This window comes from Manacus vitellinus, unplaced genomic scaffold, assembly GCF_001715985.3.
Source record: "Manacus vitellinus isolate BGI_N305 unplaced genomic scaffold, ASM171598v3 scaffold_2_pilon, whole genome shotgun sequence".
Taxonomy (NCBI): Eukaryota; Metazoa; Chordata; class Aves; order Passeriformes; family Pipridae; genus Manacus; species Manacus vitellinus.
The window spans coordinates 44,710,157-44,727,193 of NW_021940208.1; the positions used below are offsets into that span (position 1 = coordinate 44,710,157).

Sequence of the window (17,037 nt, forward strand, 5' to 3'; positions counted from 1 at the left end):
GATAAAAAAGTGATAATGGCCAGCTGTGTCATTAGAAACCAAGTTCTTTGCACTGGGTTAATTTTTAATATTTTCCCTAACTAGTAATATAAAAAACTAGCTTCTATCATTATCATAAAACTGCAAAAGGACCCATAGGCCAAACTTGAAACAGAGTAGCAATTTTTTTAAGCTTCAGCCATATTTTCAAAGGCAGAAGCTCTCTTCTTTTTCCCATTTATTCCTTTACTTGAAACTGGAAGCGTTTCCTTCTGCACATCATGCCCAAAGAAAATGATGGGATGGGGGACTTTGGAGATTTTCCCTCACTGACAGTGATAAACACATTTGAAAATTCAGTCCTTTGACATTTTACAGTTGACATGACAACTCATGACAACTTCATGACAACTCCATGACAACTCATGGCAATTCATGACAACTTCATGACAACCATCTTCCTTCTAAAATTTCTAGGGCACTTTTTGCTTCCAGTCCTACTTAGAATGGAGAAAAGCAGTAACAGAAAGCTGAAAAAAATGGTAAAAAGAGATCTTCTACTTTGAAAAATATCAATTCTTCATTACTTTCTTTTTTTTTAATAGGAAACATAGACAACATATTCTTATTTCATATGAACTATCTTGCTCAGCTCAGCACAGAACACAGAATATAGTTGCATAGAATAATTTTGGAATTGTAACTTTCTGTTTAGAAAGACCACTACTAAGTATAAAAACTATGTCAAGTGCTATTCTAGCATAGGGTTTTCAGTGTGAGAACTTCTAAAACACAGTAATGGTTAACCAGATTTCAGCATGTGTCTCTCTGAGGCAGACAAGGACACCTTGGTGTTCAAACCTTTTAAAGAAGATACCTTCCAGCACTTACCCTTGTCCTTCCAACACTGGCAAGGGGAAATACAGTAGACCTGCAGTATATTTGGCACTGAGACTTAGCATCTGCAAAAGCATCATGAGCCAGTCAAGGGATATGATTGTCCAGCTCTACTCTGTGCTGGTGCACCCTCACCTCTAGTCCTTTGTGCAGTTTTGGGTGCCACAATATAAGATATAAAGCTATTAGAGAGCATCCAAAGGAGGGGTATGAAGATTGTCTAGAGGGGAAGCTGTATGAGGAGCAGCTGAAGTCACTTGATCTGTTCAGCCTGGAGAAGAGGAGACTGAGGGGAGACCTCAGTGCAGTCTACAACTTCCTCGTTAGGGGAGGAGGAGAGGCAGGCACTGATCTCTTCTCTCTTGTGACCAGCAATAGGACCTGAAGGAATGGCATTAAGCTGCATTGGGGGATATTTAGGTTAGATATTAGGAAAATGTTCTTCACCCAGAGGGTGGTTTGGCATTGGAACAGGCTCCCCAGGGAAGTGGCCACAAGCCCGACAGAGTTCAAGAAGCATTTGCACAACTCGCTCAGGCACATGGTGTGATTCTTGGCGCTGTCCTGTGCAGGTACAAGAGCTGGACTTTGATGATCCCTGTGAGTCCCTTTCCACTCAGGTTATTCTATGATTCTATGACACTACAATAAGCCTAGGAGACTCTATAGTAAAATTTTCTGTCACATTTGCAGTGAGGTTATATGTCAGTGTGCCTAAAGAGCATGAGGTACCTTCTACAGCTCTGCGACATGTCCTTTCACTAGAGGTTATTTGGACATCTGGGCATGCTCCAGGTATCTAGAAATCTGGAAGATCTCTTCCCAAAGATCAGTACATAAAACTGACATTCTTTTAAGACAGGGAAGGTACTCAGGGCTAAGTTAAGTCTTTCAGATTTAGGTGTCAGAATTTGAATTCCTCTGCCGGTGCTCAGTTACAAGATTTGCATATGTAGGCTCCAGTCAGTGGGAAAAGAAATAAAGATATTCTGGCAGTCTAGTTTAAGTACCCTGAACTGCTCTGTTCTGACTCTCCTGAGCAATGTTCTAGCAGTTAGTATAGTAAGAATAAATAGCAAGACTATTGGCAACAGGAATATGCCTATCTCCAGCTGGGAAGGAAAAGTTTAAGGTGAATATTGTGCCACAAAACTCTTTCAAGCAGAACAAACTGATACACGGGGTTTTTTTAAATGTGAAGGCATGAACTCATGCTACTCCTTGTACAGTGCTTGCAATTTTGGAAAGTTTCCACTTTCTGCTGCCTCAATAGCTAATTGAAAGTGATAAACCACTCCAGAGAATTTAGGTCTACTAAATTATTCCCTGGAGGGGTGACTGGCTAGAGAGGAAAACCTTGGTAATTAAGATTGTGAATTAGACACTTCAGTTAAGAAGATTAAACACAAGCTAAGGAGGTTTAAAGAAAAAAGTATAAAGCATTACAGCTAAAAGAAGGTATTAATATTGTATATGAAAAAATGCACATCAACTGGATTTTTTTTTCATTCCAGTGGAAAACATTTTTCCTGATATAAGCATAATATGTATATTTTAGAGATCCTTCAGGCTGCCGAAACTTTTGATTTTATGTCTGTATGTGTAATCAATTTTTCATCTTATTTTTATTACTTGTTACTGGTTATTCTAGGCATTCTTTACTATGACTGGGAGTTGGATCATATAGACCTAGAAATCAGTCATAAAATGCTATTGTCTGAGAAAGAGTGAAAAGGTAAATAGGTACTGCTGGGTTTTTGCTAGTAAAATTGATGACATGAAACATGTTACTTACAAATTTTGATAAATTTTATATATGCAAATATATATATATATATTTAAGAAAGGGTCTTTTTCAATCTGAAACCAAATGTGACCTTTAAAAAAAAGAGGGCAGGTGGGAGAAATGATTAAAGATCTTAATGAATATGTAGAACAGGAGAGCTGGAAAGGTTACAAGTTAAATTATTTTTCTGCCTGTGAACGCAAATAGTTCTTCATAAAGTTGGTTATGCAACACTGATGCAGGAATATTTACAAATATTTTCACAAATCCTATTCAAAAGCTGCAAAATGCCAGCACATACTGTTGGTCAGTAAACAGATTGGAAGACACAGAGGGCAGTGTGCAATTAAAGGAAAGCATCAGAAGGTTGCTGTTAGGAGAGAGAGGAGGCAGAACAGAGCCAAGGAACTGAAGAAAAATGATATGCTAATGTATTAGAGATCTATGTATCAAAATCTTGACAAAGTCTTTCATAGCTTCTACATGCTAAAATTCTGTTGCTGTTGGAGAACTTGCTCCCTTATAAACTCTTGGAAGTTGTATGAAGGTAGAAACCTTCTTTATTCAATGAAACACTTCAAGTAGTTTAAGATAAGAACAATTTATTGAAACAAACTAACATATTTTGGCTAGATCTACTTTTGTTCTAACACTGATTGTAGTATTTATAGACAGGCTTTGCAGAAGTGCTCCTAATCGATTATCAAAACAGAAGCAAAATGTTGTGTAGAATAAATGCACCATAGAAATACATATGAAGCATTAGTTGCTACATTAGAATCTGGAGAAGTGTACGACAATTTCAGAAATATTCTGAAGAAAGGAGGCAGAAAATAGTCTTTTGAGGCACATTGTAGACTCTGCGATCTTGTTGTAGCCTTTTTTTAAGCACAAAATATGGCAAAGGTTTAAAGATAGTTTTGTAGATTGTCTTTAAGAGTACACACATTTGAATAATGTAATTTGGGAGACACTGACTATGCAACTTTCTCCACTAGCAATTATCTAGATCTTCCCTTATTATACTGATTATTTTAATAATGAATTCACTCTGCTTGTGTAGAAGTGTAGTTCACTGTACCTGAATTTAACAGTTCAGTTAGATCATTCTAAAAGATAAATTACAATCTGAGTACTCTGCTTAACCCGACCATCACTGTTCTAAAAAGACTTGCAGGAAGATTTTCTTTGGAAAAGGTGGTTCTACAGTCACATACTCTACCATTTACAAAGAGTTGGAAGGACATAAGTAAGACTTTTCTGGGTGCAGCAAAATCAGCTGGCAAGGAGATATCACCTGGGAACAGATGTCAACTGGTAGGAAAAGTAAAGACAGAAAACAGAAGACACTGCAATCTAAATGTCTAACACATGCTTGTAACAGATCTGCTTATGGCTTTGATGATATCTGTTACATCCCTACCCTGCACACCTCTTTGAGTGGTCAGATTAGTATTTCATCTTTGTACATTTGCTTAAAACAACCAGGTTAGTCAGACTAATAATCCCAATCAAATTTGAATAGAAAACTCACATGTTCAAATGATTTTCCTGGTTTCATAAAATTTGGATTTGATTTCCCTAGAGGTGAATTTTTCTACATGACCAAAGTAAAGTAATTTAAATTCTTCATTGGATCAAGTTGTCCCTCCATGTAAAAGAACCAAATAAATATTTGCAAGCAACTTATGATGTCATGAAACTCTTCTGTTTTCAACATCAAAATGAGAGAGCTCTGAACATGGTATTTCTACTCAATAACAATTTCAACTTCACAGTTACTTTGAGAGCCACTTTTCAAATCCCCATTTCTAGAGATACTTTAAAACTGCATCACTTAAACAGAATAGTTCAGTCTTTGGATGCCCTGATAAGGAAATTACATTGCTATGGTGGTGCACTGGCTTTTGGAACCAGTTCACCACATAACCATTTTGAAGAAGAAACAGATGGTTGAAATGTTATACTTGTATGACCTACATACAATCCGTTTATTATTGCATTATGTGTTCTTAACTTACCCTACACTTCATTAATTATTGTATTATGTGTTCTTAACTTACCCTGCAGCTAGAACATTAAATTTGCACTTCATGATGACTATATGGAGGAGTTATAGAAATCACAATTATTTGACATTAGAATTAAATGAGGAATAACTTTTTCTATTATTATTTCTCTTTACATAAACACACAGTGAAGGTTCAAATGTAATTCATGGAGAGCACCCTAGAGGGAAAAAAGTGATTTCCATAGCTGAAGGAAAGTTACAGTATGAACAAAACATACAGTATGAAAAAAAAGATTTTTTCTTACATGCTGTATGTATTATGACTTACCACAACAGTTTACTAATGGTTAAATAAAATCTTGGAAATAGAAATGTAATAAAAAAGTTTTTCAGACTGTGGACAGTGTTTAAAACTTAATTCTGACAGCCTAGAAAACTATCCCTTTTAATTAAGTAAATTTCTAATTAGCTAAGAGAAGTGGAACAGATTTGAATCTATGTGAGATACTTATCTTAATAGAATCAAATCTTACTGATTCAAAATTACCCATTGCAGATGTTGTAACTCACTGTAAGCTGTTTATCCTGTCTTAAAGCATCTGGAGGTTTGGTTACAATGCATATGCAGAGGTTTCAAGAAGGAAATTAACCTGTGATGATCCTCTATTATGATGACAAGTAGCAATACTATTTTTCTCACTAAAGTGAGCTTATACCTGCTTTTAGAGTTTGTGAAGGATTTATTACGCTTGGCTGAACTTACATGGATAAAGTAGGAATCAGTCTGAATTTTATCTGATACCTGAACTGAATCTTCTGCATTTCTTTCTTAGAATAAACCAGATAAGATTTTCTACTTTGTACATATTGTTACAAGCCTATAAATTTTATGCGTCTGTAATATTGTGGTCTATATTTATTGTTGAATCTCTGCTTTTGTGCTTCCTATCATTACATGTTTTAAATGGCTATTCATAAGATTTGCTAGTTGAGATCCAGTGTTTCAAATTCGTTGATATCATGATCTAAAAAGTATGGTATAAGCCCTCGTATGTGTAGCAGGGCACTAATAGGAAGTCTCAGAATACATCTTTCCACTCTGGATCTGTATATCAGTGTACATCCAGGGGCACAATTAACAGAAATCTCTTGAAGGTAGGCAGATTTCCCGTGTGTTTTCCATTTTGCCAAACAGATGCGGGGCAAACTCCCTGTACTTTCTTCCTGAAAGAGGCAGAGAGAAAGAGTCTTATAACAATAATCATATAAATGAATGACATTTCTACTTGAAACATTTTTGAGAGAGTACTATAAACATGCAATAAGCTGGTATAACTGACTGCAGACTGTAATTTAAAGAAATTAATACGATATAAAACAGACCTGTCTTCCCTTCTAAAATTGAGTAAGGAGGTCACTGATTTAATTTTTTTAATGAAGTCTGTGACAGGTATTTCTGACAGAGAGCTAGTAATATCATCAAACCCAAATATTAACATTTAAAATGTCTAGCCTAAATCACAGTCTTTTTTTTTTCTTTTTCTTAGAGATCTATTTCTTGCATGTTGTTTTTAAGCAACTGGCAGAAAAGTTAGTCTCTCAAGCTATAGGATCCACTATCATTTACACCATTTTTTTTAGCAGAAAAACTTTAAGGTGGGCATTTCATGTTTCAGTGAATCAAGTATTTTTTTCTGTTTTGTTCAGCTTCTTACAACTTCTTCTGTTTCTTTCACCATTCCTAGATAGTCAAGTTCAGGTAGAGGGCTCCAGGAAATATATGTCCACTGCTCCCTTGATTGATTAGGAATTAAGCAAAGTCATCATGGAAAGAAATTCTTTGCTAGGAAGAAATTCTTCAATGCGAGGGTGGTACGGCCCTGGAACAGGTTGCCCAGAGAGGTTGTGAATGCCCCATCCCTTGAAGTGTTCAAGACCATGTTGGATAGGGCTTTGAACTACTCAGTCTAGTGGATCCACAATCCACAGCAGGGGATTTGGAATGGGCTGGCTAGAGAGGCAGTGGAGTCACTATCCCTGGAGGTGTTTAAGGAAAGTCTAAATGTGGCACTCAGTGCTATGGTCTAGTTGACATGGTGGTGTTACATCATAGGTTGGACTGAATGACCTCAGAGGTCTTTTCCAACCTAATTGATTTTGTGATTCTTTGACCTAAATGGTCTTTAAGGTCCCTTCCAACCCAAGCCATTCTATGATTCTACGATCATCAGGATCCTGGGATCATGACACCAACTCTGTAAGATAAGACAAGGACAGTATCCACTGTGCCCTTCCAGAATCCCTCAGGGATTCTGTGGTCCGTGTTGCACCTTTTATGCAGAGTGTTTTTAAACAATGGGCTTTGCATCAGACTTTTAATGTAAATGGAATGTGCTCTGAATTTTCTTCTCTGCCAGTTGCAGCCTGCACACTGTGCCAGTTTTATTGTTCACCTTGTGTCAGTCTGTGTAAGACTTAACTGATGAGTCAGAATATGCAGCTAGTTATTCTTACAGCTGATCATCCTTATTCTAGAGTAATATTTGAGTAGAATTATCTGTAAGCAATTAATATTTTTTAATTTATTTCCAGTTTATTTTTTATGCCTTAATGTACGTCATTAGAACATGTGTGTTTACTCCAGAGATCCTTTCTGTGCCTTGAAATCTCATATTGAGAATATGCAGCCTCTTTCAGAATCATGAACCATGTAGGAAACTGCTTGTTTCAGGAATAAGCTCATGGATGAATGGATTATTGTTGAGCAAGTGGGCTAAGCATTTCAACACTTTTTGCCAATTGGAACCTCATTACCTTTTTTTGAAGATGCAAGGCTTGTTACAGAATTCTGATTTATTTGTTATTTTTATTCCTTATTGAACACACCATTTACCTATATTTGCCTTTTTGTATGTAAGTTCTTTGCAAGTTCTGTATTTGGGACAAGTTCTATCACATTAAAGAATATATGAAATTGTAATAAAAGTGTAAATGTGTCTCATGCGTATATCTACATCCTTTTACATAGACTTATCTGGTTTGTATTCCATGACTAGGAGGCATACAGCTTCATGATGATTTCTATAACAAACAGAACTAAATGGATATTTTCTGAGACAGCTTTCAGCAGAAAATCTATTTGCTGAACCCAATTATTATTTTTTTATTTATTTTTATTTCTGCCTCTTATTACTATATTTACTTCTATGGATTTTATAATCATTTTCTGAAGTCATCCTTGGTCACATTCTTGCCTAGCTACCCTAGACCAGAAACTGAATACTTTTTTTGGGGCTTAGACAGTGTGTGGTTACCACAAGTTCCTGGTTTGAGACCCTAAAATTTTGGATCTGTGACCAGATCTAGGCAGACCACCTAGCAAGATAATTTTGGGTTGTATGCCAGATGAACTGCTTATATGATGCCAGAAGCAACTATATCTAATACAACTGGGAATACCAGAACATTTTTTGTCACAGAGACGGGAATTTAAGTACCTGACAGACTTAAGCTTAGCCCTGGGTTCTGTTACAGCGAACTTGGAGATCAAGAGATTTCTCTGATTTTCATCACATTATGAAAGGGTTTTGTATGATCCCTGTAAGGGTATATATTTACACAATAAGGAAATTAATTACATGGAAAATGCATTAGCCAATAACACTAACACCCCCGATCAATCAGTGTTAGATGTGAGTACAACCATGTAGGTATGATTATGACCAGAAATCATTGAAAAGGTAGAAAGAAAGCACAAAGAACTTTGTTTTGACCTAGAAGTTCTGTATACAATGCAATTCTTGCAGTGAAAAAGCAGAATGCCTTCACTAAATTGAGCAAGATTAGAGAATGGACAGCTCTTTGTAAAAACAGATTAACAGGGCAGTAGCAAATATCTTCACATTATCAGGATTGCCTTGACAATGGAAAAGAACAAATCGTACTCTGTGAATTTGAAATTGCTTTCCTAATGTTGCTTTCCAAACGTACCTGTTTATCTCTGGACTGTAGGAATTAACATCGAGCTACTTAATAGCAAAGGCTGACCTGTTGATTTATTTGAGGAATTAAGGGCAGTGTTACCATGTCTTTTGCCATAAAAGGAGGAGATGAGAGAGTAGAAGAAAGACTTGGAACCCTCAAAATCATAACAAAGTAATCTTAAAGTTACTATAGTTTTTGCGATTCAAGTTGAAAGATACAAATTGTCTTCCCAGACTGGCAGTCCATTAAGAATTCAGGACCTGTTTACTTCTCTAATTTTGATTAACCAAGTTATCTAGTTTGTTTGCTCTAGGGTGGTTAATTTGGAAGAATTTTCAATGTATGATGAAGTGAAAATATGTGTCCTCAACAAAAATCCCAAATTATATGTGACGAGGGAAAATATCTTTTATGAAATAAGAAAATGAGGCCCCAGGGTTTTATATATAATAAAATACTGTACCAATGTGTGTGGTTAGGATGCTGGAGTTGAATCCATGAAACCAGATACATTTCTTAAAATCCTTGCCCAGGAAGATTCATTGTAAATAGTTAACTCTCCACCTAGAATGCGGACAGGGACAGATGAACATATCAGGTTGAAGCTGGACCTTATTGTGCAACCAATAATGACAGGAAGATCTGGACCAGTGAGAAAAAAAAAGGAAAGCATAAGTATATCATTGTAGACAGGCCTTGTGGGAATACTAGGAACACGAAAAGGTTGTGACTGTTTCTTTTAATCCATTTATGAATTTTATCTCATGACTCTTGTGTAAACTATGTAAGTAATTTGACACAGTAGGAATTGAGGCACCTGCAAAAACTCAAACAAAATGTAGGTGAAGGGGTCTGGTTTACATTTTTATGTGTTAAATTTTGCATAAGTTGCACTTGATTATAACACAAATTTGGATATAGCCCTGAAATTCTTCTGAATAATATTGCACTCAGAAATTATTTTTAAGTTGTTTATAACTTCTGGCTACTATTCCCTCTTGCTTTCTTCCCTTCACTACATGTGCTTCTTAATTAGGGCTCATCCTTCTAGAAATTAGGAACTCCATTTGGTTTGGCCTAGGATTTCAATTTTTAGGGGAAAAGGTAATGCCCAAAGTTATTACGCAATAATATATACAGAAGTGTTAATTTGATGCTACCATTTGGGGTTTTTTTGTAAAAATTCTTGTAATTCCTTGAAAGTTACTATAATACCTTTGGTACATATAATTTAGAGGCCTTGAATCTCCAAACTTTTATTGTCATGATTAATTTTAAACATCTGCTTAGCTCATTGATTTTTATGACGTTACTTTTACTTAAAGTTAAGCATGTGAATATTTTATGTAAGAACAAGGCCATGACTTGCTACAGCCTAGCGGGGTTAAATACTCAAAAGAGTTTAAAATACAACAGTTGAAAGAGCTACATTACAAGAGCTCTGGTACATTAGGTTACCGCACTGTGTGAAATACTTTGAAATAATATTACTTTTTTAGAAGTGCTAAAGCCATATTTTCACTGTTTACAAAATCAAGTAAGAAATTAAAATGTAAGTATAAATATGCTGAAGATAATGCATACAAACAGATGGGGTTAATCGAAGAACTCAGGAATTTCTCCAATATTATTTTGGTCAAAATGAGGTTTGCTGTTATATATATATATATATATATAATATCTATATATATATATATATATAATATCTATATTCTTACATATATACATGCTAAACCCTGCACAACCACTCACTCACTGCTGTGCAGTGAGGTGGAGGAGAGAATTGGAAGGATCAGTGAGGAAGCTCTAGGGTTGAGATAGATACAATTTAATAGGTAAAGCAAAAGCTGAATACTTCACAAAGCAGAACAAAAGCTGGGGCTGGATGCACCCCTCCACAACACAGGGATAGGTAATCTCATTGTCCTCAAGTGCCGTAATAACACAGTATATACCTGGCCATGTGCCCATCCTCCATGGGTTGCCTTCAGCAGCCTGCAGCCTGTCCATGTGGTAGCTGGGTGCTTCCCTTTCCTGCTGCTCATGGCCTTTCTCTGTGAAGAGATCACAAAGTCAGGCTGATCTAGGAAACAGTCCCAACCTGATCTTTGCATCCAGGAGGACCAGCTATGTCCACAAACAGCGCGTGTCTGCAGTATCATGGAGGACCCCAGGGATGGCCAGGATCTCCTCAGTGAGCACCATTCCACAGGGTCTGAGCTCAGCAGACAAAGCTGGGACCAGCAGGAGGACCACTGACAGCCCCCAACACTGGTGCACCATGGAGGCAGACAGTGCCAGAGATGAGGCTCAAGATGAGCTGTCATGTGGGCCCAAGAGGGAGATGAGCTTCCCACAGCATCCAGTCCAGGACTGGTTGGAGACAGCACATGTGGAATGTTGCACATGGGTACTTCCACTGACTGAGAGAGGTTGTTCAGCCTGGAGGAGGGAAAGCTCCAGGGAGACTTTCTAGCAGCCTACCAGTACCTAAAGGGGGCCTATGATAAAGCTGGAGAGGGACTTTTTACAAGTGCATGTAGTGATAGGACAAGGGGGAATGACTTTAAACTAAAAGAGGACAGGTTTAAATTAGATATTAGGAAGAAATTCTTTACTTTGCAGGTGGTGAGGCACTGGAACAGGCTGCCCAGAGAGTTATTCAAAACCCACCCAGACTCAGTCCTGTGAAGCAGGCTCTAGGATAACCCTACTTGAGCAGGGAGGTTGGACCAGATGACCCACTGTAGTCCCTTCCAACCTTACTCATTCTGTGAAATAAAAATTTCCAAATCTGCAGGAAAAAATTCTAAAATATGACTTTTTAGAAATATCTTAGGCACATGCAGAAGCACCTCTCTGGGAGAGTTCCTGTGACTGCCTGACAGTATACCCAGGGTGTTTATCAATACATCTGTCCATACAAACAGTGCCTAACAATTGGTCTAGGTCCAACAACAGCTACCTAGAGTAAGGATATGACGGTAGGACTGTCTGAGATTCAAACCTGAAGAAGTTCTGTGACATTTTGTTGAATGCATTGTTTGAAACCAGATAGCAGTTCAGTCAGCCACTTTGTCTCAGATCAGTTCCTTGTCTCATCTTTGCTAACGACAGATGCAAAATTCTGGAACCACTCAGGGGATTGATGGCTGAGTGTGCTGGGTATGTGCATAGGCACAGCCCTGACATGCTGCTGATCCACAAATATAATTTGAATTTCCTTGTTATACAACAGTTATAACTTTCATTCAATAAATTTTGCTAGAGAGTCAACCTGTTTACAAATAGCAATTTCTTTTCAAAGACTGATTTTTTAAATGCAAACAAGATAAAAAAGTTATCTCCATGTAAATATATTCATTTTCTCTTGCAAAAGCTGAATTTAAGTATTTAAACAACAATGTCTTTAGAGCCATGCTTAACACCATTTTTCTCTGTTTCTTAATGGGCATGTGCAATCTACTCCCAGGTGCAATAATGAACTACAATCAGAGTTACAGCAGTTGGAGGGGTATTCTTCCACTTTATTGAGTTAATCTTTATCAACTCTAGCAAGGTCATTCCTGACATATTTTGTCAGATATGGTCTTAAAGGCTGCCAATCTTGAGTCTCTACAATTTAACTCAGTAACCTATTTAGTTCTTAGAAGTCCTTCTAATAGAAAATCTTTCTCCAAGTCTACCCTAAAGTTTTCTTCCTTTATTTTAAGTCTGATACTTTTTGACTTCTCCACTATGAACATTGAGAACAGAAGCTTTTTACATACATTAAGGCAGTTATCATGTCTTCAATTTTCTCTTCAGTCTATAGCAACTCCTCTTACTAAAACTCTCTTACTAAGCCATAGGAGTTGGAACTCTACCACCCTTATGGCTTTATTTTGCTGGATTTTCTCTGACTGTACTACATCTTGGGTCTGAAAATATCATGAACATGCTATCTTTACAATAGAGGAAATGTATTTTGGGAATAGAAAGCAGATTACTAAAAGGTTAAATTTCTAAATGAAAGATGAGTAAAAAAAATTATAGAGTTTTACATAGGAAATGGATATGGATAGAAATAGTTTTAATTGTGTGGGTTCTGCCAAAATCCAGCTTTGAGTTTGAATTTTATTCAGTATGGCAAAAAATTCAGGGAACATCATCCTGTAGTCACGGATTCAGCAGTTACATAATCACGTACATCAAAAGCACCATGGGAAAGAAGTTGATTTTTCATTAAGCAAGTGGACTGATGAACTGGTTCATAAAAAAAAAATAGGCTAAGGGCTCCTGGGTTCCATATAGTAATGGATCTCACGCTTATTGTTTTCTTCTCAAATCTTTGCCATCCTTGCCAGCAGAAAGCTTGCACATCACCTCTGATCATTCTCCCAGGACCAGTTCCTGGTTGCACTTTGTGATTTAGAATAGAGTTCTAACACGGCAGATATAGAAGGAAGGAAAGTTAGAGGAAAATATTTGTGTTGATCATTTTCCTGATCATTTTCTCCCCAGTGTTTGGGTTCATAAAAGCAGCAGCAATGATTTTAGGCACATAGTTTATTGCATGAAATTCTTACACAATACTTATTCTTCCACCTAGAAAGTTCTTAAACTACCATTTGTCAGATTTTTGAGAGGCAATCTAGGGAAAGATCAATTTATACTTGTCCTGTGTCTTATATTCTTTACCTACGTATCTGAAATGGAAGAAAGAATGAGTTTTGTTCTGATCCAGTATCATGGTTCTCATATTATTACATTATAAGTTTGTTTTAATGATCTCTTCATTTTATATCATTTATTTCTCTATAAAAAAATCAGAAACCATAGCTATTATATTCATCTAACATCTTAATGTTTTCCCTTTTGGTACTAAATCTTCTTCATTCTTCGCTTTTTTTTGTCTTTTCATATTTTACAGTTTCCCTTTTTCCCATTACCTCTTGTCTGTTTTGTTTCACAGATAAAGGAAAATAAAGACAAGGACATAGAAAGCTATTTCCACTTTTTTTGGTCTTTTGTGTTTCTGTAATACTTTTGCTGTTCTTATTCTTCATCTGTCTATCTTTCTCGTGTACTTTTAGGGCAATGACTGTGCTTGTTTAGCTAATATTGCTAATGTTTTTAACAACATTCATGAAGTTTTAATTTCTCTATTCCAGTTCCTATATTAGAAAAACCACACTAATAAAAACCCCACACTTGTACTGCCAATTCCATCTGGTATGTCACTGAGATTACACTCAGATGACACTTAGAGAAAGCATTGTCACAATGCATAAAATTCAGCAGGAACAATAATAACTAGGATAATAATTTTTATTCCTCTGATTATAGTGACTTTCTCATTATGCTGTCATTGTTGGGATAACTTCTTGTTCATGTTTGCAGCTTCTCTGAAAGAATATTTTTGAATGTATAAAATTAGAAGGTAACGTGGTCTTTATGGATTTAACAATTAGCCACTGCCACTATAATGTCCTTCATTTTATCTAAAAGTTTGTCCTTGAACAAATTCTAGGCCTCTTCTGTTTTCATTGTGCTTTGTGATGATCTTTGCCTTTTCATTGATTCAGCACTTACCTTTGAGCCTTACTTTTCAAATATGTTGAATTTGCCTTTTATCAGCTTAAAAATGTGAATCTCATGCATATTTACATTGCAAGCTGTGACAGCTCTGGAAGAGGTCAGTTGTGTCAACTGCTTCATACATCCACAAGAAATTCTATTATCTCTTGAACAGACACAGCTTTATTATGTGTAAAACTAAGCATATTTATAATATTACCTCCTTATTTTGAAACTAAGAGTTTGGGGGTATAGTTTTACAGTTTTAAGTAAGAAGGGTCTTAAATGAATGCTGAAAAAGAAGAAAAGTAAAGTTTGAATGAAAAATTTTTGTTCCATTGTACTTTTGTGGCTGTCACAAAGGAACAGTGTTAGTTTTAAAATGATAGCTGTGACTTCCTTGTCATTGTGATATCAGTTTTTCTCATTATGGGATGATAAGGCCAAACAATTTTGATTAAAAAAAAATAAAAAATCAGGCAATCATTGGTTGATAATCTGTTGAATCAGATATTTCATAGGCTAGAACCTGATTCAAAACTGTTCTTTGCAGTACAAGGACACAAAATATTTGTATGTCTTTGCTTTTAATTTTATCTCTTCTTTTATGTAGCTCGACTTAGTCTGTGATCTCATTTTAAAAGCATACATTTGTTTATGATGATCACCACTGAGGTAAATTATTGGTGAGATTGTGTTTTGTCTTGAATTGGATTTAAAGGTCATGGGGAGAATTGGGGCAAAGGAAAAGTTACTCTAGTACAGAACCTGAACTCAACTCTGACCTTCAACATTTCAAGTAGGAGTTGCATGAAAAAGGAAAAGATAAGGCTGGGACGGCTGAAAAGCTAAAATGAGGAGAAACAACTCAAAGTTTTGCAAAAATACATAATAAAATTAACTCCTGCTGGGAACTGTTTTGTTTTAGGGAAATCCTTACCTATCCATAGATATGTTCTTAAAACAATAGCAAAGTGCTGCCTGCACTGTTTCCTTTGCCGCTATTTTGTTGGTTCCGTGAATGTTATCGATCACTTAGTCTTACATGAACATTTCTGTCTCTTTTACAGTGACAAGATACTCTTTTACAGTGCCAATATATTTATTATGTTAAAAGATATAAAATATAAAAGATATTACGGGAGTATTTCGTAAGCATTACGGTGCTCTGATAATGACAGGCTGAATTTACCCAGAAGGAGGCTCTAATATCCAATGAAAAAGAAGCTCCAACTCTTCCCAGTGCTTGGAAAAATATTTAGAAAATATTTATCACTGACAGCATCTGGCAAACACTTTAAACCCTGTTGTGTAGCTTTAAATTCTATACATAAGTTATTGTTGTGGTTTGAACCTTCCAAAAATCCAATTTTCAAGCCTCCCACAATTTGCCTCAATGTGAGAGAAGGTTTCAGACATAACACATCTACTATCATGAGGAAATTATATCAAAATTTATTACTAACACAATAAATACTATAATACATTTATATACAACAATCCTAACTATCTCTCCTATGGTAAAGCAATATATTTACATAGATCAAATCCCTCCTTTCCCTCTAATAAAAGTTCAGAAGGAAAGGAGATCACTTTCAGGGCAGCACAATCTCTTCCAAGCTACAGATTCACTTTGTCATAGCTGGAAAATCTCTCTCTCTCTCTTCATTACAACACAGGGGCTTTCTCTCACCCCTCTTGGCCCTTTGGCTCCAACCGAAGGTCTCTCCCATGGACTGCAAAAGCAGGGACGAAGCTCGCTTCACCACAGTCATATCACAAAGTACAAGGCATTTCATGAAAGTCTCTTCCTCAGGGGGTCAATTTCTCTCGAGTTAGGACGGTTTAGGGCTCTCAGTTCAGTTTTTGCCCCAAGTGTTCTAACAGAGCTCCTTTGCTCTGTCTCAGCTGCCAACGTGGCGGGGGGGGAAAGGTCACTTCCCTCGCATTCTGTCCTGGTCCAGCTCACAGGACGTCTCCGAGTTCTCAGCTCTTCTTTCTCCCTTTAGCTGCTGCTGCATTTCGGGACTCCCTAAAAGTTTGGAAGCCCACCCCTCCTCTTCGGGAGGTCTCTGGGTTTCTAAAGGGTTTTGGGGAGATTTAATTCAGTCTTACCCCGAAACAGTCTCTACCGAGTTTTCTCTACTCTGTTGCCAATTCTCCCTCCTGCAGGACATCTCTGCATCTCTCAGCCTGGCTCTGTGCCATCTCACTGCTTGCTGGCTATCTTCTTGGCTTTCAGCCACAGCTCTCCACCCAGTGCTGCCTCTGCTGCTGCTCCGGCATCTTCCTGCCGCCTACTTACAGTGGGAGAAAACTCCCCTTAGCCTTTGGCCATGGCACTCAGTCCAGTTTTAATATTTTTCTTGGTCCCCCCCAGCCCGGACGGGGGCTGGGGGACCTTGGCCCCCAGTTGGGCTCTCTGGTCCCTCTCTCAAACATGTGGTGTCTCAAGCCATGGCTGCCTTTCCTCTAGCTACGTTATCAGGTCCTTTTCCAGTCTTAAACCAATTCATTTCACAGGGGTGAATTATAGCTCCTGATTGACTCTACACCAAGAACACCACCCCCAGGGTTAACCACTTTCTAACTCCACGACAGTTAGCAACGAAAAATTAAAGTTACTAACTTAGGGAATTATTAAGGGAGATATTTTAATGCAAAAATATAGAAAAGGAATTCAAAAGAAAGGAAGGCAGTACATGACATTTTTACATTGAGTTAGAACAGATTTGTGACAATTTCATAAAATATTTTGATAGAAGAAAGAACACTTTCATCAAAATGTTTATTTTTTTTAAAGTTCTTATTAATACATTCC

The 17,037-nt window shown here is 36.9% G+C and overlaps 1 protein-coding gene across 1 annotated transcript in view; it reads left to right on the top strand.

The window, feature by feature from the left end:
- GPC5 (glypican 5) overlaps positions 1-17,037 on the top strand; it is a 627,762-nt gene that overhangs the window by 470,021 nt on the left and 140,704 nt on the right. The gene's annotated exons all lie outside the window — the stretch shown is intronic.